We start from the raw sequence: 23,444 nt of genomic DNA, 5'->3' as shown, positions 1-23,444 counted from the left end.
GAGAAGGTTGGACCTAATAGTTTCTCATGTAGGCCCTCCTAGCCTCTTTTGGCTAAAATCATTTCCTACTAAGGAGGCTGGCCCTGAGATCTTCCCTTCTCGTAAAAGAGGAAGCGGTGAACAAGTTAGTGTTATTATTAATCCCAAAGTACAACTGGGGAGCTGGGGCTGAGGGGAGTGGCTTACCCAAGGCCACCTACTGAGCTCATGGCAGTAGTGGGATTCAAACAAGTAGAGTGCTGAACCACTTTGCTTCTCATGATCTGCACAGTTGAATGCTTTGCTGTATTCTATAAAACAAAGGGTGATTTTCTTTTGAAATTCCTGGTATGCACCATTAACCATAATAAATTTGCAATGTGATCTTTAGTGCCTCTTCATTTTCTGAAGTCAACTTGAACATCTTTCATTTCTCGTTGCATGTATGGTGAGAATATTGTTGTAGAATTTTGAGCATCACTTTGCTTGTGTGGAAAATTAATGCGATGGTCTGATGGTTGCTGCAATCTTTGGCATCTCCTTTTTTCGGGAGTGGAATGTAGATTGAGCATTTCCAGTCCATGGGCTACTGATATGTTTGTTGACCTATTCTTAAGATTTTGATGCGCTCAGTTTCTGTAGCTTGAAATAGCTCTATAGGTATCCAATCTACTTTAGGTGATTTGTTTATACCAGTTTTTTTTTCAATGTAGCTTTCACGTCACTTTCTGAAATTGTAGGCTCTTCATCAAAAGATTCTTTGAAGGACTCTGTCATCCTTTTATCTCTTCTGTTTAGTTCTTCAGTATATTATTGTCATCTTTATTTTGTCCTAATTGGAAACTGTATTTCCATGTTAATCTTTAAATATCCCTACCTGTGGTTTGACTTTGGCATTGATTGCTTGAATCTTGTGGAACAGATCACTTGTTCTTCCTTTTTTGTTGTTCTCTTCTATTTCTCTGTGTTGGCTAGTTTAATAGATCTCTTTGTTTCTCTGCAAGTTACGGAAAAGCTGCTTTTATTATTTGTAGTCTGTACCACTATTAGCTCCTGGTTTTGTTTTAGCAGACAGAATAGTTTCTCCATCTTCTGCTTCCGATTATATACAGTATTTTATTCCTGAATTAGATGTTCAGTGATTTTCACAAATGCCTTAGCTGCAAAAAAGATTAGGGCCAAGATTGTTTCCTCAGAAACCTAACTTTTCTCATAACTATCTGGTATTTATTAAGGTCCCATTTTAATTGTATTTTATTTTTATTATTTTAATAATTGTATTTTATGCTTGTAAGATAGATTTCTATTTTTACTGTTTTTTAACTTTGTATTGTGACGGCCTTTGGGCATGTACAATTAAACCTACAAATACAATTGTCTGTTCAGTTCCCTGAAGCATGTGTTTGCAATGAACAAATTGACTTCACAAAATTATATGAGTCGCTCTCCCGCTTCATTTCGTAGCCCTAGTCCAAATTTTCCAACAGTGTTTGCTTCTGCTTTGTCTCCTAATCTTGCATTCCAGTTAATTATCATTACCAGTACATCTTGTTTAGGTGTTTGATCAGTTTCTTCCTCAACACTTACATAAGAGTTTTCAATTTCTTCTCCTTCAGCATTTGTAATTGAGGCATAAACTAGAATGGTGATTACATTGAAGTCTGATTGATGTTTTTTGGTCAGACTTTGCAATATAGCCCCTGATTGCTTGTGCTACATCTTGCCTCAGTATAAAAGCAACACCATTTCTTCCAATGTTGTCATTTCCACAGTAAAAAAAACTTCGTGCTTTTCTGACCGAAAATGTCCTAATCCAGTCTGCTTCGGTTCACTAACATTATTAAAATGTTTAAATGTCCCATTTCTTGGTTTATGATTTTAAGCTTACTTGGATTCATATTTCTCACATTTCTGGTCCCTATTGCATGTATCTCACAATTCTGGACTTTCCTTTTGCATGTATTCACATCAGCAACTGGATATTTTGACTTTAATCCAGTCCCATCATTATGAATAGTACTATTAATACTTGTACTCTGCTCTTCCTCATGTAGGCAATTGAGGGTCTTCCAGTACTGTATCGGCTTTCATTTTGGGTCATCTCATTATAGGGCTTTCAAGACAAGAGATTATCAGAAGTGGCTTACTATTGCCATTTTCTGTGTAGTACTAAGTAGGGTTACCTGAAATGTGACTGCCATTGTCTATGAAAGATCTTCTGCCAGTGTCATTATGTCCCACTATCTTTCAAAGATTCCTCTGCCCCTGTCTTCGTTGAAACAGTCACTTCCCTTCTGATGATGATTCCTGAGGTGGGGACAGGATGGATACATCTTAGTCTGGTGACTCAGTTCTGACCATTCTGCCTTGAGTGACTCCGCTAGGAGTTTAGACTCCTGATTGAGTCTGCAGTTTTGACAGTATTGCTTTCAGCTTTACTGATACACTCAAACCCCCTCACCATGTTAAGGTGTAATGTAGTCCAAGAGGGGATACACCACTGTAGTAATGTTTAATGTACTTTCTTACATGATGGAAAATTACAAAACCAAGAGACTAAAATGTGTAAAAAGGTATATTAAACATTGCACCACTGTAGTAATTTTTAATATACCTTCTTACACTTTTCAGTCTCTCAGCCTCTTCCAGCTTGGCTAGTGCACTGCCGGCATCCCCTACCTGCCTCACCTGCCCCAGGACGCTGGGTGCTCCTATCTGCTCACCCACGGCCCCTGCACCCTCCTTGGCCTTGGCCTTGGCCTTGGCCGCAGTTGTGGTGCCATCGTCAGCCCTCCCTTCGGCCTCCCTGCCGGGCCATAGAGGTAAGTCCAAGGGGGACAAGATATATTTCTAAGTCTATTTTGTTTCTAACATTGCATCACTGAGCCCTAGGATTGCAAGCCCTGCCCCCAGTCCCAGGTAGGGGGTGCCCTGTTTCCAGCTGACATTTCCTGTCATTGTACTGAGCCAACGGAGGGAGAAAAATAAAATTTAAAAAATGGCCATTGGCTGACAGCATGACATCACTTTGGGAAAACCAGAAGTGATGTCACACCTCTCTGAGAATTTTTACTATTCCTAAAGGGGTGTGATATCACTTCCTGTTTTTTCCAGAAGGGATGCCATGCTGTCAGCTAGCCCACCATGTCCCTGCCCCCATGGCCTCCTACTGGTTGCCAGGCTGAACTTGGGCAACCCTACTGAGCCCCTTTTCTAATTAGCTCATTACATTTTTAAAAAATAATAAATATTAGGGTCAAGTTAGATCACAATTAAGTGATACAATGTATTGAAAATTGACTCCAATGTAATGTTGAAAAGAGAAATTGCATTAAGGTTTATATTACAAGGGGTACAATTGTACAGGATAGGCATCTGAGTTGTGCAGTGATCCTTCATGTAAATTTCTACGTTGTTTCACAAACTCTTATGCATTAGCTTCATTCAACCCAATACTTCCTGGAAGTATGTATAAACACACAAAAACATAGACTATCTGTTATATGCTAGCCTATAGGGTCAGGGCCTCAAGGGCCAAAGCGGGAGTGCAGAGCTTTGAGGAGTGGGGGCAGTGCGGCATGTGCTTCTTCCCCATGCCTCCCCCCCAACGAAGTAAGTAGGGCCAGGGGGCAGCAGGTGGGGGTGGGAATTCATAATATGTTATGAGTACTATGACAAATCGTTAAGTAGTATTGTGGTATTAAATGAAAATGTTCAACATATTCAGGTCATTAAGATATCCCTACCAGAACCTTGATGTCATGTTTAGGTTTTTTTCTCCGTTCATTTTAATTGACATCTAATGGACCTCAGTCCCCAAATTTAAAAACGAATACAATGATAGCAGTACATCAGTCTGTATGTAGAACATATAACATCTTTTAAAATCTTGAATGTTTAAAATATAAATAGCCTATTACAACTATCAAGTGATTTCTCCTGCTTCCCATTATTGACAGTAGTACTTATTTTAGCCCATGGAGTCTAAATTGTACTTGAGTGTGCTTTTGGTTCATTCATATAACTGGATAGTTCCATTTCTGGCCTACAATCAAAGCATACCCAGCTTAGGCTTCTTGGCTAGAGTTTCACATGACTGTATCGTACCATATGTTCCTTCATTGCCAGCTGCTCTGATTGTGGGGAATCCTCAAACCCAAATACTTGAACCCCATATATGGGTAAAGCTAATTGTTAATAATTCACTTTAAGAGAGTAAATTATACTGGTGTTTTAAAGATCAATTATATCTTAATACTTACCATATTGCTTTTGACTAAGCTGTCTCTGCCTAGAAGACTAGGCAGAGTTATGATTAGAAGCACACCTAATTTCTAATTAATTGAACACAGAAAAGTAATCAAGCAGATTATTTTCCTTAAGAAATACACTGATGTCTGACTCACAAAAGGCCTTTGAAATAGTTAACTCAAATCTACATCCATTTAAAGAAGTCTAAAAGTGCTTCGGCATGTAAAAGTCGTTTGAAATTATGGCCGTTTCAAAGGATGGTGCGATATCCACTGTCGCAAGCACCATGTAATGCAACATGTTTATACAGATATGCTATTTATGTAATCTTTCCCCTGTTTTTAAGTAGGAAGCATTGTGCAACTAGAGGCAAGGTGTATAGTATAGTTAAGGATGCTGTCATTACTGGTGGCATTGCATTGTCAACCCTCCTTTTTTCTTTTTCTTTCTGTTGCGTGTGCACTAGAAGAGGGACTAGGCATACACGTGTGAGAATCACCATATTGTCTCTGTTGAAAAATGCTCTCCGCTCAAAGGCTCACTCCAATATTTGAATATTTAGAGATAGAAACTGATTTTTAAAAGTTTTCCTGTTGACAAATAGTAGGCAAATAGAGAGAAATCAGTCACTCCCTCATAAGTTGCTTTTAAGAGGAAAACATGTAAATCTCTCTAGCAAGGTGAGAACAATTAAGCAGGACAGTGGGGTGCTGTGCAACAGACCCCACCAGAATTGAGGAGAAAATATCCTGAAAACCTTAAAAAATCAAATTCTGATGAAAAACAAACACAGTAAAGGGATAAAGGAGGATAAAAATTCCTCATTGCCCCCCTCTTCAGAATAAAGAGACAGCCTGCTCTCTCTACCCAATCTGACTTGCCAGGGACCACTATTTCAGCTCCACCTTCACCAGTTACCACAACCCAGAAGCAATATAAGGTAGGCAAAAAACACCCCTTCCCAAGAGCCAATTGGAAAAAAGTAAAAAATTGCTTCCTGCCTTTGGCAACCTGTAAACAGCTAATCCTGCATTGCTATAGGGTGTGGTTGGTGGGCCAAGCATACTGAGCCGGCTGCAAAGGTCCAAGAGGCAGAGCCACGTTATATAAGTTTACATTAGTTTATTTGGTGTTTAACCCACCCTCTCCACAATTGGGCTCAGGAGACCTGGGTCCGCCTTCCTAGAAGGCCGGGATGCCTGGGAAAAGAATGCCCGCCTCTCCCTCTTCGGCAGAGTGGGGAAGCCTGGCCCCCAGCCTGAGCATGCTCTGTGCGTGGCCAGGAGTGCCAAATTACCAAAGAAGAATAGAAAAGAGTCCAGTAGCACCTTTAAGACTAACCAACTTTACTGTAGCATAAGCTTTCGAGAATCACAGTTCTCTTCATCAGATGCATGAAGAAGAAACTGGTCAGATATATAGGTGGAGGGGAGGGGGAGTAGATGCAATCAGTGGCTTCTGATAATGGGATCAGTTTGCTTCTGATAATGAAATCAGTTACTTCTGATAATGAGATAACCATTCATAGTCTCTATTCAGTGCAAGCCTGACTGAGTCAAATTTACATATGAATTCCAATTCAGCAGCTTCCCGTTGGATTCTGTTTTTGAAAGGTTTCTGTTGAACTACAGTGACCTTTAAGTCCTTGATGGAATGTCCTGATAGATTGAAGTGTTCTCCCACTGGTTTCTGGATGTTGCCATTTTTAATGTCAGATTTGTGTCCATTTATTCTTTTGCGCAGAGGTTGGCTGGTTTGTCCAGTGTACAGAGCAGATGGACATTGTTGGCACATGAGGACATATATCATGTTGGAGGATGAGCAGCTGCAAGAGCCAGAGATAGTGTCGTTAATGCCATTGGGTCCTGTAATCGTATTCCCTGGGTAGATATGAGGGCAGAGCTGGGATCTGGGTCTGTTGCAGGGTCTGGTACCTGTGTTGGTGACTCTGCTAGCCGATTCATGGTTGTAAGTGAGAAGTCATTTCATGTTGGGGGGCTGTTTGTAGGCAAGGAGAGGTCTTCCACCCAGGGCTTGTGAGAGAGAGGCATCATTTTCCAGGATGGATTGTAGATCACTGATGATATGTTGGATGGGTTTGAGCTGGGAACTATAGGTAACAACCAGTGGTGTGCTGTTGTTAGTTCCTTTAGGTTTGTCCTGGAGCAGGCTGTTTCTGGGTACTAGTTTGGCCCTGTCGATTTGTTTCCTCACTTCATTAGGTGGGTACTGTAGCCCCAAAAATGTTTGTTGTAAATCTCTTAAGTGGAAGTCCGGATTAGAGATGGGCACGAACAGCAATATGAACAAAAAAAAAGCCATGAACAGCCCAATCTGCTGTTCGCAAACAAGGTGTTCGTGAGGCCCCATTCTAAACGAACAGGTGGTTGTTGCAAGCCTTGTTCGTTGCTGTTCGTCAAGCCAGACAGTCTGGCACCTGCAATCAATTCTCTTGTCAATTTAGGCAGGGATAGTCCGAACTCTGTCAGAATTCCTGCTGTTGCCCTGGAAACCCCAATCTAAGCCCAATTCAGCTTGATAGGCAGGTCTTCCTTTCAAGTGTTGAGCTCCAAGTTTGTTACAAGGAAACAAAGACCACGGGAGAGGGGGGCTCCCAGCTCTGGCTTAGTTTGCAGACAGTGGATAGGGAGAGACAGTTGCTGTTGGCATTTTGATAGAGAGAGTGCATTGGAGCTTGAATTTTCTTTGTGTGTGGTGGGATAGGGATCTACTCCTTCAAGTTCCAGGGCTGCTGCCAGGCTCTGGGGCCAAGCTATTATTTATTATTGGTACTTTTCCTGCTGCCTGCTCAGGTAAGGTTTCTGGGAGTGGTGCGGTAGGGATCTACTTCTTCAAGTTCCAGGGCTGCTGCCAGGCTCTGGGGCCAAGCTATTATTTATTATTGGTACTTTTCCTGGTGCCTGCTCAGATCAGGTTTCTGGGAGTGGTGCAGTAGGGATCTTGACCAAACTTGGATGATGGCTGGAGGAGAGCCTGCTGGCCCCACGAACAGCCAACCACGAACATGTTCATGAACAGAGCCATGTTCGTGGTTGTTCGTGAGTCCCTGTTCGTGGATGGCAACGAACAACGAACATCGTGTTCGTGTTTTTTTCTGTTCATGCCCATCTCTAGTCCCGATCAAGAGCATTGGAGAAGATATGATTGTAACGTAAGGCTTGGCTGTAGACGATTGACTGAGTGGTATGTTTAGGGTGGTAGCTGGAGGCATGTAGATATGAGTATCGGTCGGTAGGTTTCTGGTATAAGGTGGTATTTATCTGTCCATTATGTAGTTGTACAGTGGTGTCCAGGAAGTGTACCTGTTCTGTAGAGTGGTCCAGGCTCAGGTTGATAGTAGGGTGAAAGTTGTTGAAGTCCTGATGAAATCTCTCAAGGGCTTTCTTCCCATGGGTCCAAATGATGAAGATGTCATCCAAGAATCTTAAGTACAGGAGTTGTTTCAGTGGATGGGAGCTGAGGAAGCATTGCTCCAAGTCTGCCATGAATATGTTAGCATATTGTGGTGCCATGAGTGTGCCCATGGCTGTGCCATTAACCTGTAGATATAAGCTGTCACCAAATTTGAAGTAATTGAGTGAGTATGAAGTGGCAAAGTTCGGTGGCGAGGTATACTGTGGTTTTGTCCGGGATAATATTCCTGATGGCTTGCAGTCCATCTGCATGTGGGATATTGGTGTACAGAGCCTCCACATCCATGGTTGCTAGGATGGTGTCATCTGGTAGGTTGTCAATGGACTGTATTTTCCTGGGAAAGTCAGTGGTGTCCTGTAAATAGCTGGGTGTGCTGGTGGCATAGGGCCTGAGACTCCTACTGTGATAGTGCCAATTCCTGAAATTACCAAAGAAGTGTATAACCTCTTCTGGATAGGGTGGGGGTCTGTGGGGCTAATTTAGGAACCAAACTTGCAACACACATGTAAGTTAAGAAAATTTGTTTAAACCAAATCTTTCTACAATCAGAACAGTACCTTTTTAACCAAACTTATACGTGCAACAAGAACAGAAACTTGCAGCCAATAATGTCTTTAATTTCAGTCGAGTAACTGGTTGTCTTTGAAACTATTCTGAGTAAGCAAGGTCCAACTTTTTGGATCCCACCAAGTGCTAGAGTCCTTTGCTATAGTTGTCTTGATTATTAAGCATCTGAAACCCAGGCTTCTGTCTTCAGCTTGGGAATTACAGTCCTGCAATAATAATATGAGTCCAGTAATAGTATCAAACTAAATATAACGCACATATTCCACTTTTACACACTATTGTTCACATACAACATGTTTCTAATTACATTATTCAAGGTGATAATGTAAAATATTATCAAGCTCCCCAGCAACCAGCCTCTTCCTCAGCTGCTGGGCTCCAGATACTGACTTCACCTTTCTGGGCTAAACCAATTAGGTTATGGGGGTTACAAATGGCAAAAACATTTTACATATGAACAAATGCAACTCAGATTTGAATGCTAGAAAAAGATCAGAGTAAAGTGGTCCCAAAACAACCAGAAAAAATGCAGGGTAAAAAAAACCCTGATGGCTACAGAGAAGTGTAGAGAACAGAAATAGAAAAAGCAATAATGGGCCAGAACTGACACGATAATGCCCTCCCCAAAAAAGTCTCTGATACTGGTAAACTACACCATAAGTGGTTTGTCCAGCTAGTTTATAACTTTGGTTTGGTTTATAAAAATGAGCCAATAATGGTTCATGTTTATCAGTCTTGTTTTGCATGTGTTCCTTTTCTGATATTTAAATGTTAAAGTGCCGCTTTCCCCGGGGCTTGCAAGCCGTGCGAAAAGGGGCAGTTTGCAATCCAGCACGACTGGCTTCAGCTGGCTGCCTGTGGAGGAATCAGCAAGAAGTGTCTTTAGAGCAGAACAAACAACATTCTGAACAGCAGCTAACCAAGCCAAGAGTGTGCTTGTATAGTTAAGTGGGAACAGAGGTTTGAGACACAGATTTGTGCTTCCCTATGTGACATACTTTTTCAAGAACTAGTTCCAGAGTTTTTTCTTCATAGGAAGGAGAGAAATGGCTGGTGGAGGGAACAAAGCACCATGATAAACAGGGGCATTGATCCCAAAAACGTAGGACAACCCTATCTCTTTAATAAGGTTTAACAGGATGTTCTTTACAAGGTAATGTTATTTACCACCATGCCATGAAAAGCTTCATCTGTCCATTTCTTCATAAGAACTCACTGAAGTAGGTTAGGTTGAAATACAAGGTTATCCAGTGAGCTTCATAGCTGATTTAAACAGGGCCTGCCTTGCCTTTGTTCAGTACTCTAACCACTAAACAATAATCTCTTTCATATATTAAACACGATGTACAGTTTCTAACTTAATTTTTAGTCCTCCTGGAAATGGATACTAATATCCTGAGAAATTCCATATTTATATATATAATTTTTTGTCTGGCTCAGCAGGTTTTTATTGAAGTATGAACTAAAGTGGTAGTGCCTAGTATATTGAATGAGTCATTAGTCCCATCCCACCCCCTCCCTTAAACTTGTGGGCTTGTGAATTAAGAAGCAAATCAGTGTGATAGACAGACAGCTGCCAGGACCACTAACCAGTTGCCTTCAGGCTTACCTTCAGCTAAGCTGCTCATAATACTGACGCACTGCATTGGGAAATGCTCTGCAGATTCCCCCCCTGCCCTCACCCCCACAAATAATCTCGTTGAAGTGACTGACAAACTCCATTTTGATCAGATGCTGAACTAGAAACTGTAAGAAGTCCGTGTTTACTAGGGCCCCTTTCAAGTTACTGAGATCTGTGTTTTATTTGCATTGGATTGAGGGGAGTGGAGGGTCTGAAGTGGCACACCAAATCCTTTGATTTTCCTCCCTTGGATTTCTTTACCACCCGCCAGGTTTCATCCCTGTGGATTTAAGGTTACGTTTCAGAAAAGTTCTGATATGAGGCATACCATGGGGCTACTGTAGACCCTTGGGAAAGTATATGAATAAAGAAATGGAGGATGTTGGTAAGGGTCTTGCTTTCATATTTCTTAAGAAAATGGATCCACTTGTATATAAATCTTGAATTGTTATTTATCAAGCAAGAAAATAACTCTTTTCTCTGCGCTTTCTTTTCTGAACGTGTTTATTGAACTATGTGCAGGGCATCCATTTGTAATAGTTGGGCTGTGTCAGAATGTTGTGTTGTTTTTGCCCTGCTGTTTTTGGAGAGGTTTTTTTGCAGTGATCTTTAAACACTTTTAAAATGAAATGTCCCTCACTGTAACCTTCGCTGAGACTAGAGGTCTCACAGTGAAAGATACTGTGTGACGGCTGCTTAATGTGCTTTGAATTAAAACTAGTAGTAGTCAAAAAGTATTTGCTACTTTTCGGTAGAATTCTTACAGATTATTGGTTATCCAGGCAAGGTCTTTGTATTTACTATCCCTGGTCAATTTGTAAAAGCTCAGATATCTCAATGCTTTTTGTTTTTATATTTATATAGATGTGGTATTTTAAATGTGGGGTGTAGTATTTTATGTTTTTAATGGTAATAATGGTTGAATTGTGCAATGTGTTTTAAGCCTTGTTGTGTTCCACCCTGAGCCCGCTGGTGTGGGGAGGGCAGAGTATAAATTGAATAAATTAAATTTTAAAAATTAAATTAAATTAATACATGTGCTACACTAATTTGTACAGAGAATATCTGTCTCCATTGTTTTAAGTCGTGTCCTTATTGGTGCGAGTATCATTTTTTTAATTATTGCAGGAGTCTGCCATGACAAAGTGAGTGGAAACAACTGTTTGCACCCTGATACTGTTTCTGTCATTGTATTTTTTGGATTACTTGTGGGGAAGTGCCTGCGTGCACCCTCATATTGGTATTACCCCTTTTGGTGCCTGTGAGCACCTTGGTGTTCATTGGACTTGTATTTATTGGCATGGTTGTAGTTTATGTATATACAATTTGACATTTAATTAGTACGCACCAATTGTGATATTTATTATATTCACACCTTTGATATATTTCTGTTTCTGTGGCTTCATCGTGTGCTCATTGTATGCTTTTCATTTTGAGGCTTCGGTTTTCTTTTTTCCTTCCGCATGACAAAGTGAGTAGCTGCTGAATGAACAAAAAAAAAATCAAATTTGAAAAATTTCTTCTAAAAGGATTGTATTTATCCACATACTCTGTTAATTTACAGTAATGTAACAACTTATTAAATTATATTCTTTTAAAGATGATTTGAAATAAATGATTATTTATTGAAGCCAAGCATTAGGCTGGTTTCTCTGTGAATAGCTCTCTCCTGTTCATAACTCCAGTCATGAGCTTAAAGACTACAAATAGTAACAGATTGCATGGAAATGGGGGTGGGGGTGGGGCTTGTTCATTGAATAAACATTTACTCTGAATTAGGCCAAGTCTTCAGCTTTGTTTTGTTCTAGCTTTAATCCAGCTGTCCAGATGTGAACGGTCACTGTGTTTAATCCCCTGATCAGCTCCTGAATTTCTCTTTCTCAAAATGAATCCATATCATGTTGATTAATACAGATGCTATAAATAACATATAGTAGGTGAAGTACAGCAGTGTGATAAAATGTCTACCTATGGTAATTTATAAAAGAATATGAACTGTGACTATAGACTATAGGCAAATGAGTGATCATGAGTTAAAACTAAAATACATAGTTTAATCACTGGAAATGGCCTTCTACATGTGACAGATTTGAACTATATATTTAAACTTAGGATGGTGTGTATGGATTGCCTCTTCATCCATTTTATCTTCAAAACAGCCTTGTAAGGTAAATTAGGCTGTGAGTGACTGATTGGCCCAAGGTATGTTAGTGAACTTTACAGCAGGATGAGGATTTGAACATGGGTCTGCCTACCTGATCTAGTACAGTATTAACATTACTGTAATGTAGATAATTCCTAAACAAAGCGGGAGCTATTTCCAGTGTCCATACTTTGCCATGAGGAAGTCCTGTACTTGTGAATGTTGTCAAGTGCGCTCTTTTCATGCTTATATCCGTGGTTTTATCTTAAGCCTGCAAGTGAGACCTAGCTCTCTGGTAGTAAACTAGGCTAGAACGTTTTCTTCTTTGCTCTAGTTAACAGTGGTGGGAAAATTTGGAGTATGGAGCCCTCTGTATACAATTCCTCTTCTTGTTGACTATGTGGAGAAGTGGTAGTAGGCATGAGTGTGCTGGTCCCATCCCCTGTCGCCACACAATTGCCAGTTCATGAGCATGACACATGCCTACATGCGGACACTTGCTCCATGCCTAGGTGACATGCTCACAAGCTGATGCTCATGCAGAAGCGGAGGGCATGGGCAGTGCGGAGGGCTTATGCCTGATCCCCACACATTTAGTCAATGCATGACTTTGTGTAGCGGGCTTCAGTCTTGTCTGAAGAGGTACTTGCAGGCACAGATTTATGGTATCTGTTGTGAGTATTCGGTTCTTAGGAAATACTGCTGCATTCTAGGGGGCTCTAATATGAACATGCAATGACTTAGTATGACAAGGTAAGAACTTCAGTGGTGAAAAATTCTAGAAAGCAGAGGAAAGAAAATATGGGGATATCCTTGCATGGTTCAGTGAGCACAATGCTTGTTTAAGGGTGAAAGATGGGAAAGTAAAAGTAAAATGACTGCTAATAGTAAAATGATTGCTAATAGTGTTGAAACAAGTGGAGGACACAGAAGAACTTGCTGGGGGGGGTGGAATCTCATTTACCCCTCCCTCACTATTTTCTTTTTCCTGAAAGCCGTCATAGGCTCTCCCCTTTTCTACCTCTCCCTGCTTCCTTCTCTCCTTCCCATCCATCAGCCAGGACAGGACGAGTTACATGGTGGAGAACCAGCAAGTAGAGCTTTTCTCAGGTTTGAAGAAAGATCTCTCTTGTCTGTCCATAGCCCCAGTCTCTGGATTTAAGTATCCATAGATGGGGATGTGTTGAGAATTAGATATAGTGATAAAAATGACAGGGTACAAAATGCTCAGCATATGCTTACAAAAGAATATAATGTATTTCTCCTTTTAGCCTTGCCATAAATTATTTGGTGTGATGTTAGAGTGTGATAGAACTAGACTTAATAGATTTCCAGGAAAAATGTCAGCCATTCTGAGGACTTGGGACTGTATGCAGAGTACAAGCCTTGTCTATAGCAGGGGCTCCTGTGGTGCAGCATTCTGTGCTTTGCTTACATCAGCTATCTGGTTGTTCCACAGGTGCTTTGTCAGTAAGGGCTGGGCTTCCCAATTCCTCTGAATACAACATTTCCAAGGATGATCTTTAGTTTTGTATGCTAGCTGCTTTGACTCAAAAAATCCAGCCTAACACATGAATGGTATTTTGAGGCTTGTTTTGCTTCAGACAACGTGCATTAGAGACCTGGTGTACATTGGCTTTGTTGTTCTGGTCTTTGACTGTAATAAATCATTCATTCATTCATTCATTCATTCATTCATTCATTCATTCATTCATTCATTCATTGGCTTTCAGAAACATGTCCTCCCTAAAATGCAACAAAAAGTATGTTTTCCATACCATTCATACTGATGATGATTATGATTTTTAATATACTGTCAGTTCAGAGTAATTTGTAAGCTACCACTAATGGCTTCTTCTCTAGTTTTCTTTTATCAATATTGATCTAAGGAATAATTCAGAAGTTGAAGCTAATGGTACACAGCTCTATATTTCATTATCAAATGAAACTGGGAGAAAGGGGAGGGGCTGAGGTTCAGCGGTAGAGCATCTGCTTGCCATGCAGAAGACCCCAGCTTCAATCCCCAGCATCTCCGATTAACAGGACTGGTAGCAGGTGATGTGAAAGACCTCTGTCTAAGACCCTGGAGAGCTGCTGCCAGTCTGTGTAGACTGGCAGCAGTCTGATTCAGTAAAAGGCAGCTTCATATGTTCAGGTGGCTAAAGTTGAGAAAGTTGAATCTGAATCTATACAAGATGGAAGTTTTGGAGGGCATTTATCTCCCTTCTTTTTATGTAGAGAAATTGTTTCCCATGACCCACAGCAGTTAACAATGTACAACAATATAAAACCAATTTGATAATTACATATAATTAATAACCCTTTGTGCTCCAACTGGAAGTGTATTCCCTTTTCCCCTAGGATTAGATTGCCCCCCAAATTCCCCAGATTAAATGTCTTGCAGCCTCACTGGAAAGCCAGGAGGGTAGGTCCCCCAGACCTAGGAGTTATACAAACGTTTTACATTACCTAACAGGCCAGTTTTCTTCCTACATAGACAAGATGGTAAAAACCACTATTTTCCACTGCATTAGCCTGCTTTCATGTAAGAAAAATGATCACATTGATATTTTGAGAAGTCAGTTATTCTTTTGGTACTTTTTGAAGGGCCAGCCAGATTCTAAACTGAAGTTACTGTGGTACTGAAACAGACACATTATAAGCAGTATGGTTGCCAGGCAGGACGGGAGGCAGGAACATGGGGGCATCCTTCAGTGACATCCCTCCTTTTTGGAATCATGAGAAACACTGTGGTAAAACCATAAACTATGTGGAAATACCTAGTGAGTTGACATCATTTCCAGGTTTTCCTCAGAACTGAGGTTACACTGGTGACCGGGTGACCTTTTTTTAATTTCTCTCCAGCTGCTGCTCTGAGAGGTGGTAGGAAGTCAGCACTGGGAGAAGGGGATCCCTCATCCGCACCAGGGGGCTGGAAATCCTAATCAGCACAGATTTTGAGCTGGTCTGCAACACTTAGCCTATTAATCAGTGATCAGCATAAATGATCTTCCCTGAGCTGCCATTGCACCTTCTTCTTGTTCTGCTTATCCTAGACTGGGTTGTTGTTCACATCTGGTCAATATTTGAGTCTGTGCTGGTGGGCTAGATATTGCCCCTTTTTCTGAATTAGTGTCTGACTCACTGGATGCCATTCAGCTATACCTTCATGATTTCCATCCAGATGTGGCTCTTCTTTAGGATTCTGTTGAGCCATTTGAGGTCCAATATCACCATTACATCCCTACTCCTATTTGATACTAACAACAATAACAACAACAACAAAAAGACCCTGGTACATATCTGAACTTGTGAAACAACATAGGCCATTGACAAGGTTCAGAGTGTATTGCCAAGTAAGTGTTAATGGCACTCTGTTCATGATAGTCTGGTGGGACTATCATTTGTAAGAGTGCTATATCTTTTCTTTTTTGGATAGTGAGGATACTCTGGGGTCCTGTGGAGAAGGGATGTGGCATCTTGGGCTTGTGGTAGCTGGCTTCCTAAGACCTGCCAGATAGTTTAGAAGCCTGAGAGTACTTCTGTGGCTTGGATTTCTTATTCTCCTTGGTAGTTCTCTCATCCTGTGAAGGATAAGAGGCAGTTGGGAGAATCACTTTGAAGAAAAATGAAGCAGTGCTGAAAGACAGGGCAGTTTTGAAGTGACTGTACTAACATTTATGGGGAGGAAGAAAAAAAATTCAGTGTAAGGGGGAGAAATGTTTATATTACTGGGCAACCAGTAATCAGAGTGGAGTGAAGGTGCAGATGTATTCTACCAGAAATTGGATACATTTATAGCTGAAAGCTAAAATGTGGCATTTTACACTTGTAATCAATATTGATCTTAATAGAAATTGAGCTGTTATTTCATAGTAACAGAGTGAAAAATTATTTTGTAGCATTGCAGAAATGTAATTAACAAATGCTAATTTTCATGCAAAGCACTCCCTTTCAAAAGTTTTTGTTTCCAAAATGTTTATAGCCATGAGAATTCCCTATTCTGATTTGAAGGTTAGATAGTATTTTTAGTCAACTATACTTGAAAATGTGCTTGATACCTACAGCAGCTATTTTTAACATAACTAAATTTAAAATAAGTCACAGAATCCATATGAACCTCTTGGATCAGACGGTGGCCCGGAGTTAAAATACCATAGTAAGAATTAAGCCTGCAGCTCATCCTGATACAGTACAATAAAGATGAATTATTTTTTAATGTGTTGCAGTGTCCCACATAAGAATATACAGTATAAGTTTGCTTAGCATTTTTCTGCTTGAATTCATCATAATATATAGCATGGTGTAGAAAGACATAAGCACATATGTAATGTTTTCCTCTATTTTAATCTACCTAAACATATCAAATGAGTGAAAGTAAGACAAAAGTCAACAGCAGACTCAAGACATTTTACACTTTGTTCTGGTGATCCCTTATGACTGCAGAATTATGTTGAAATATTAACCTGTAAGCATTATAAGAGAACTCCTTGATCAGGCTTCAGTTTGTGTACTTTGCTCCCTTATTACACTGCCCAAATGGAGGTTATATCTTGGATAATGAGAAATTATTTATGTCTATTAACCTGTGAAACAAAATTTGAATCCAAGATTTATTTTTAGCATATATACATATAGAAAGAGAGAGATAAAAAGAGGATATGAATTATGGGACCCAGAAAGACCCCTACAAGCATACAAAGAAAGCACTTCTTGCTCTTGTGTGTGGCCAAGATTTTCCCTCTGGTGATGCCCTGCATTTGTGCTGCTGTTTTCAGGGAGTGTGGAAGGATCTGCCTCTGGAAGGGAAAGCCCATTGTACATGGAGAATGCAGCGTATTGGATACTCTGGACTGGAGTCATTTTCCAAAAGTAAATTAAAAATTAAGCGCCTCAGACTAACACTGATGTTCTGACGGAAGTCGTGGTTGGTTTAACTAAATCAAAACCCATATTTTCTTCCATGGATTAAATCTGGAAGTAACTGATTATACACTTGCTGTCAGTATTGTTTAGCAAATAAATGTGCATTTTTGCTCTTATCTTGTGATATGTGGAAAATACCTCTGTTTTGAAGTTTTCATGAACAGTTTTGTAAACCACCAAAATGCACGTTTATATACATTCTATTTATTATATGGTTATGAGTTTGCTGATTACTATAAATGGTTCTATAACTGTTGTTTTGCCTGAAGTGTCACGTGATAGATAGTGCTTTTGAAAATGAATGTTCATGCTCTTTATTGATAGTTGCTATAAATTCAATAGGAGCCAGTTGTTATATAGTTTCCTGATAGCTCTGAGTCCTTGAACAAGATAGCAAACCCATCACAACAGGATGCAAGGAATGGTGAATACAGAGTGTGTGTGCATGTGAAGAAGCTGCAGTTTACATTGTGGGTAAAGGGTGGGCGTGAGGTGAGGTAACGAATCTTCTACCCTGACGGAGTGCCTCTGTCTCTGCCTGTGCTCTCCACTATACATTCGTAAATAAAAAAGTCTCCAGTGCTCTCTCATCAAGAGGAATTCAAATACATGTAAGGTTGCCTCTGAAACTTCATGGGAAAATGACAAGGGCATACCAATATTGGTGTAGAGGAGAAATTAGAGCCCTTATTGTGTCTAATAAGTGTTACAGGCCATTACTGTTTGTAGCTGAGAATAGATCCATAGTTACCTTAGGGATGCAAGTCTATCACTGTGCCTAGGTATTTTCATGCTGTTTCTGGAATAATCTAGTATTTAAGCTCCCTTGTGCCTCCCCCAACTCTGCTTTTCAATGGAAATCCAGTATGAATGTACTCCAAATGATCTTATATTTACTATTGTGCTGATTTTTTTTAAAGGGAGTGAAGAATTTGGTTTTTCTGCTAGTTGTTTGCCAACTGGCAAGGAGAACATCTTGCCCAGGCTGTTGGATGAGTATAAACACAAGTGATGCAGTTTTTCTTGGCATTCAGATGACACTGAACTATCTGAAATGTTCCATTTTCAAAAGTTGTTCTTAACAGAAGACAAGGGCCTGTAAAATATAATAAGGCCCATGTCTCATCTGCTGAGTCCTATTAATTTAATGATTAACAATTTCTGGGATGGTTTTCTTAAAGTCATCAGGCAATGAAAACTGAAAGCCAGCTGGGAGGTACCTGGCACTTGTGTTCCCAGCAGGTGCAATGACATCACTTCCAGAAGTGATATCATCACGCCTGGCAGCGGGCATGCTCCCGCACTTCACAGGGGCCCAGATTGCCCCCTGTGAAGTGCAGTAGCATTCTTAACACTGGGCGCAATGACATCACTTAAAGAAGTGACATCGTTATGGCCAGTGGGAGCACGCCTGCTGCTGGGCCCATTCCCCGGTCCTTCCCCCTCTCCCGCCAGCAGGTGAGTGAAGGCAGGGGGCAGAGGCTGGGAGCGGGGGATCTCCTGCCCCCACCGGGGGACCTGGCAGCCCTGAGGTCAGCATACAGCAGATGCTGTTACCATGGTCATCTCAGTGCGTTCTATTTCTGGTGGTGGTGGGGCTCGCCACAGTCATTGTGAGCTTAACCATTTTGCATAAAATATGTCCTACGGTTGCTAGATATTTAATGGTAGGGGAGTCAAAGGCCTTCATATTATTGGGTGGAATTTTATGAACTTCTGCAGATGCAATCTTATTGCTTGCCAAAACTTTCCCGTCTCCCTCTCAGGTGTAACCCACATATAGCCCATGACATCATCCTGTTGGCTCTCCTTCCACCAGCGGAGGTCTGTGCTTGACTAATGGTACACTTAGATGGCTATCTATATTGGCTCCTAAATATTTTTTGCTACTAAAGGTGAACTAGTGAGACAGATCACTGGCAAATGTCAATTTTAACAAAAAGCAATTTTCATTTGATTGCCCTTATTTATTTTTAATAATGGAGAAAAGATAGTAATTTGTGGAGAATCCAGTGTGGTATTAAAGCAATGGGCTAGGATCTGGCAAATCCATATTCAAATTTGCCTTCAGCAATTCACTAGGTGACTTTGATCCAGTCTCTCAGCCTCACCTACTTCACAATGAGTGAGTATAAAATCAGGGAGAGAAGACCCTTGTATGCTACCATGAGTTCCTTGGAAGTAGGGCAGTATAAAAAAATACATTGTTTGGAAAATCAGTGTTCTCACATGGATGAGAGAGCTATATTCTTTTTTTTCCAAAATTTTTTATTGGATTAGATTATAATATTATTCAAAACATACATTACCCCCTTATAGATCTTTTTCTAACCCCCTCCCTTTCCTCCCCCCTTTTTGTTGACTTCCAACAGTTTTCCAACCCTAAGTCTATCTTATTATTTAATTACGTAATATCTCATATATCCTATTATACACACATTTAATACTCTTTTCTCTAAGCTTATTTAATCTCTACTAAAAATACTCTATAATATAAATTTCCCTTTGGATGCCTCAATTAAATCACATATCCTACATAAAATAATACTGGCATAATAATATATATTAGCAATCAAGCTATTAAAAGATGTAACATTGTATTCATTTTACTTTCCAATCACCTATGTTATTTGCTTTCCACCATCATCCTAACTCTAATATTAGCTTAGATTCTAATACTCTATTACTCATCCATCTTTTACTATTTTTGTTCTAGGCTTCTTTTAAATCTATAAGGTAATTGTTATATTCAAATATCTCTTACATACACTTTACTTAAACTATATATTGTAAATAATATCTAACTATCTTAATCTTATATATCCATAGTGAAACATCCATTATTTAGTACTCTATAGTTTTTGATTTTATCATAACTCCATTAATAGCTTAGGTTTTTATAATTAAATTCCCCCCTCGGTAAAGTCACTTCTCTCTTCTTCTGTTACATTTCAATAATTCTCAAACTGCCACAGTTCTCCTTGAGAGAGCTATATTCTTGAGCTCCACATATTTAAAACTTGAGGACTATGCCATTACATTTTGACAAATTAGAGGTGTGGTACTGTGCACTTCGAATATATGAGTATGTCTGGCTGATAACAGTGGATGTTGTTTCCAAATAAGCATGAATAGGATCAGATTCATTGTCTGTCTTCTGTGCAGCCCCACGTGGGACTGCACACGTGCAGGCCTGCCAACCGGAACTTTTTGTCTAGCTAAAATCCACTAGGGGGCGCACTTCCGCCGATTGCGCATGCGCGGCATTTCCCGCCAATATGACATCTGGTGGAGGCGCCCCCTCACCCTCAGTTTCTTCTTTGCCGCCGACTGGTGAAGAGCTAGCTGCGTCCGCTGTGCGATTCGAAAGTGAAAGTCGGGTTTTTTTCTTAAGAGCGTGAGTGATTTGATTTGGGCACAATGTCTGAAAAGGCCCTTTTTAAGAGATGTGCGACTTGCTCCACTAAAATGTCTAGGACGGATGGCCATTCAGTCTGCCTTGAATGTTTAGGAGAGACACATGTAGTACCTAAATGCGAGCATTGTCAGAAATTTACGCCTAAAGCCAGGGCCGAAAGACAAGCGAGGCTACAGGCTATGTTATGGAAACGGGCGAGGCAGGCAACCAATGGTTCTGAGACCCCTTCAAAGCCCCCTTCCGTGAGAGGAAAGTCTTCCCAGAGTGCTACGTCCACTGCCAGATCGGCATCCCCCAGCCGGGGTTGAAAGCCCACTCCTTCGGAGTCGAGCTTCGTGGACAAACCTGCAAGTACACCTCGGATCCAACAGACTCCCAAGTCTCCCACTCCGACTCCGAGCCCAAGGAGTACATCGGATACGACAACTTCGAAGTCGGAACTGAAGAAGGTGGAGCCGAGGCCATCGGATTCGAAGGGCTCGGAATCAGCCCGTTCCGGCCGTTCCTCGAGGGACTCCACGCGTTCGGATCCAAGCGTCGCGGATCCAACCAAATCATCGGATCCGAAGTCTTCTGATCCGAAGGCGCGCAAGCGTTCCGGAGACGCCGAGCAAGTGGACCAACCTCCGAAGAAGTCCAAAAAGAAGTCCAAGCAGAAGCACGCTGCTTCTGTCCAGACGGATCCGATCTGGGATAGACCCAAGACTACTTCCCCTCAGATCCGTTCTCCTTCTTACCAATCTTCCCTCGACGAAGGAGAGCTCCACGAAGCCCCCTGGACTGGTTCGCCTTTTCGATTGGATCATCGCCGTGGTCCCGAGGAGGGGTCTCCTTATCTCTATCATCGTTCTTCGGAGAGGCTCGGTTACAATTTTCTCCACCCACATCATGCCTACTCGACTACATTGGTTCTGGAGGATTGGGAGCGCCCCTTTAGCGAATACTCACGCTATGGTTCTCCTTGTTGTGAGCAAGCTTACCATCCTTCAGAAGTAGAGCGCAATCAAAGCCCGAGCCCTCCTTTGGATCCGTCACCTGACGAGATCATCATTGGTTCGGGCAGGATTTCGCCTACAGAGTACTTCTGCCTATACGCGGAGCAAATGATGAGAATGGCACGTTCCTTGGAGCTAGAGGTGTCGGCAGTGAACCCTAAACCCAAGGACGTCATATCTACTCTGGTAACCCGGCCAGAGATGCTTTCCCCATCATAGAGGGCTTAGAGGAAGTCATCACATCTGTGTGCGAGAAGCCTGCTTTCATTCATCCAACGTCACGTAGATTGGAAGCCCTTTATAAGACACAGGATGATGTGTGCACCTACCTCTTCTCTCATCCTCCACCGTCCTCACTTGTGGCTGAGGAAATGCAGTCCCGTCAAAGGTAAGGCTCCCATGCTGTCCTTGTGGATAAGGAGAGCAGAAAATTGGACTCACTGGGCAAGAAGGTCTATTCTTCTGCTGCCTTAGCAGTGAAGATTGCCAACTATTCATCTATTATGGGTGCCTACCAGATATTCCTCTGGAACTGGATTGCTGTCTTCCTTGACAAGCTTCCTGAAGACCAAAGGGTGCTTGCTAAGGTGATCATGGGCGAGGCTTTACGCTTATCCAAGCAGCAGATTAGTGCTGGTCGTAACACCTTGGAAACATCAGTGAGAGCTCTGGCCTCATCCGTGGTTCTGCGATGCCATGCTTGGCTCTGGACGACTGCGCTGCCTCCGGAAACTCGGAGCAGGGTCGAAGATATGCCCTTCGAAGGGAAAATCCTATTCTCCAGCAAGACGGATGAATATCTGTCGCAGAAACGCAAAGACCACTTGACGGCATGTTCTTATGGCATCACCCACTCGAGTACAACCGTCCGCCGTACCGTTTGTCGTACTTCTACCGTGGCAGGAACCAGAGATACCAACCGTATCCTCCTTATGGTTCTTTCAGACAGCCCCAACAACAGTCGGGCTCATACCAGCAACGGAGGTCCAACTACCGTCCACGACAAAATCATCAAAGCCCAGTTAACCAGGAGCCTGCTATGCAGCCTAAGCAGTTCTGACTAGCCGTTGACCAAGCTGTCGTTTTTGGTGACAGATTGGCTGAGTTTAGTTCATCATGGGTTGATATTCAAGCTGACAGTTGGGTTCTTGATGTTATAAAGTTTGGTTATAAAATTGAGTTTGAAGTTTACCCTCAATTGTCTCTCCCTGATTTCTCGCTCGATAACCCATCTCAGAAGCTACATACTGTTGTATTGGCCCTACAGCAGAAAGGGGCAATTATGGAAGTCCCGCAAGGGGAGCCCTCTTTGGGGTTTTACTCCAGAATGTTCATAGTCGACAAGAAAGATGGTGGAGTACGTCCGATTTTAGATCTTAGAGGTCTCAATAAGTCTGTGAGACTAAAGAAATTTAGGATGCTTACCCTTAATATGGTCCTGCAGCTTATGCCAGAAAATATGTGGTTTGTCATCCTAGACCTCAAGGACGCATACTTCCATATTTCAATACACCCAGACCATAGGAAGTTCCTGAGATTTGATTCTAATGGGAAGATTTTCCAATATCAGGTTTTACCCTTTGGCCTTTCTATGGCGCCCAGAGTCTTTACTAAATGCATGGCTCCAGTAGTGGCATTCCTTAGACAGCAGGGGTGTTCCATTTTCCCTTAATTAGACGACTGGCTTTTGGCAGCCCCGTCCTCAGATCTACTGTGTGAGCATGCGGGGCTGGTGATACGTACCTGCTCACGATTGGGGCTCTTAGTGAATTTCCAGAAGTCAGTCTTGGTTCCCTCTCAAAGAGCAAAATTTATTGGCATGGTGCTAGATGGGGTACTGAATAAGGTATTTTTACCTCATGAACGCACTGTACGCATTAGGCGCATGGTGACCTTTTTTTCTAGATGGCAATTTCAGTCGGCATCTGCTATTCAGGCCTTATTGGGCCTGATGGCTTCTGCCACAGCAGTAACACCGTTTGCTAGACTGCACATGCGGCCACTTCAATTGTGGTTCCTCTCAGTTCATGATTTTCAGACGTCTAGTCAGAGTAGGAAACACTCTATCCCTCGGAAGGTGATTAATTCTCTTACCTGGTGGCTCTCGGA

The 23,444-nt window shown here is 41.5% G+C and overlaps 1 protein-coding gene across 2 annotated transcripts in view; it reads left to right on the top strand.

The window, feature by feature from the left end:
* Window positions 1-23,444, top strand: part of MAP7 (microtubule associated protein 7) — a 160,639-nt gene that overhangs the window by 46,201 nt on the left and 90,994 nt on the right. The window lies entirely within an intron of this gene.

Source organism: Eublepharis macularius, chromosome 1, assembly GCF_028583425.1.
Source record: "Eublepharis macularius isolate TG4126 chromosome 1, MPM_Emac_v1.0, whole genome shotgun sequence".
Classification (NCBI taxonomy): domain Eukaryota; kingdom Metazoa; phylum Chordata; class Lepidosauria; order Squamata; family Eublepharidae; genus Eublepharis; species Eublepharis macularius.
Note: the sequence above shows the minus strand (reverse complement) of the source record. Positions and strands in the feature narration are given on the sequence as shown.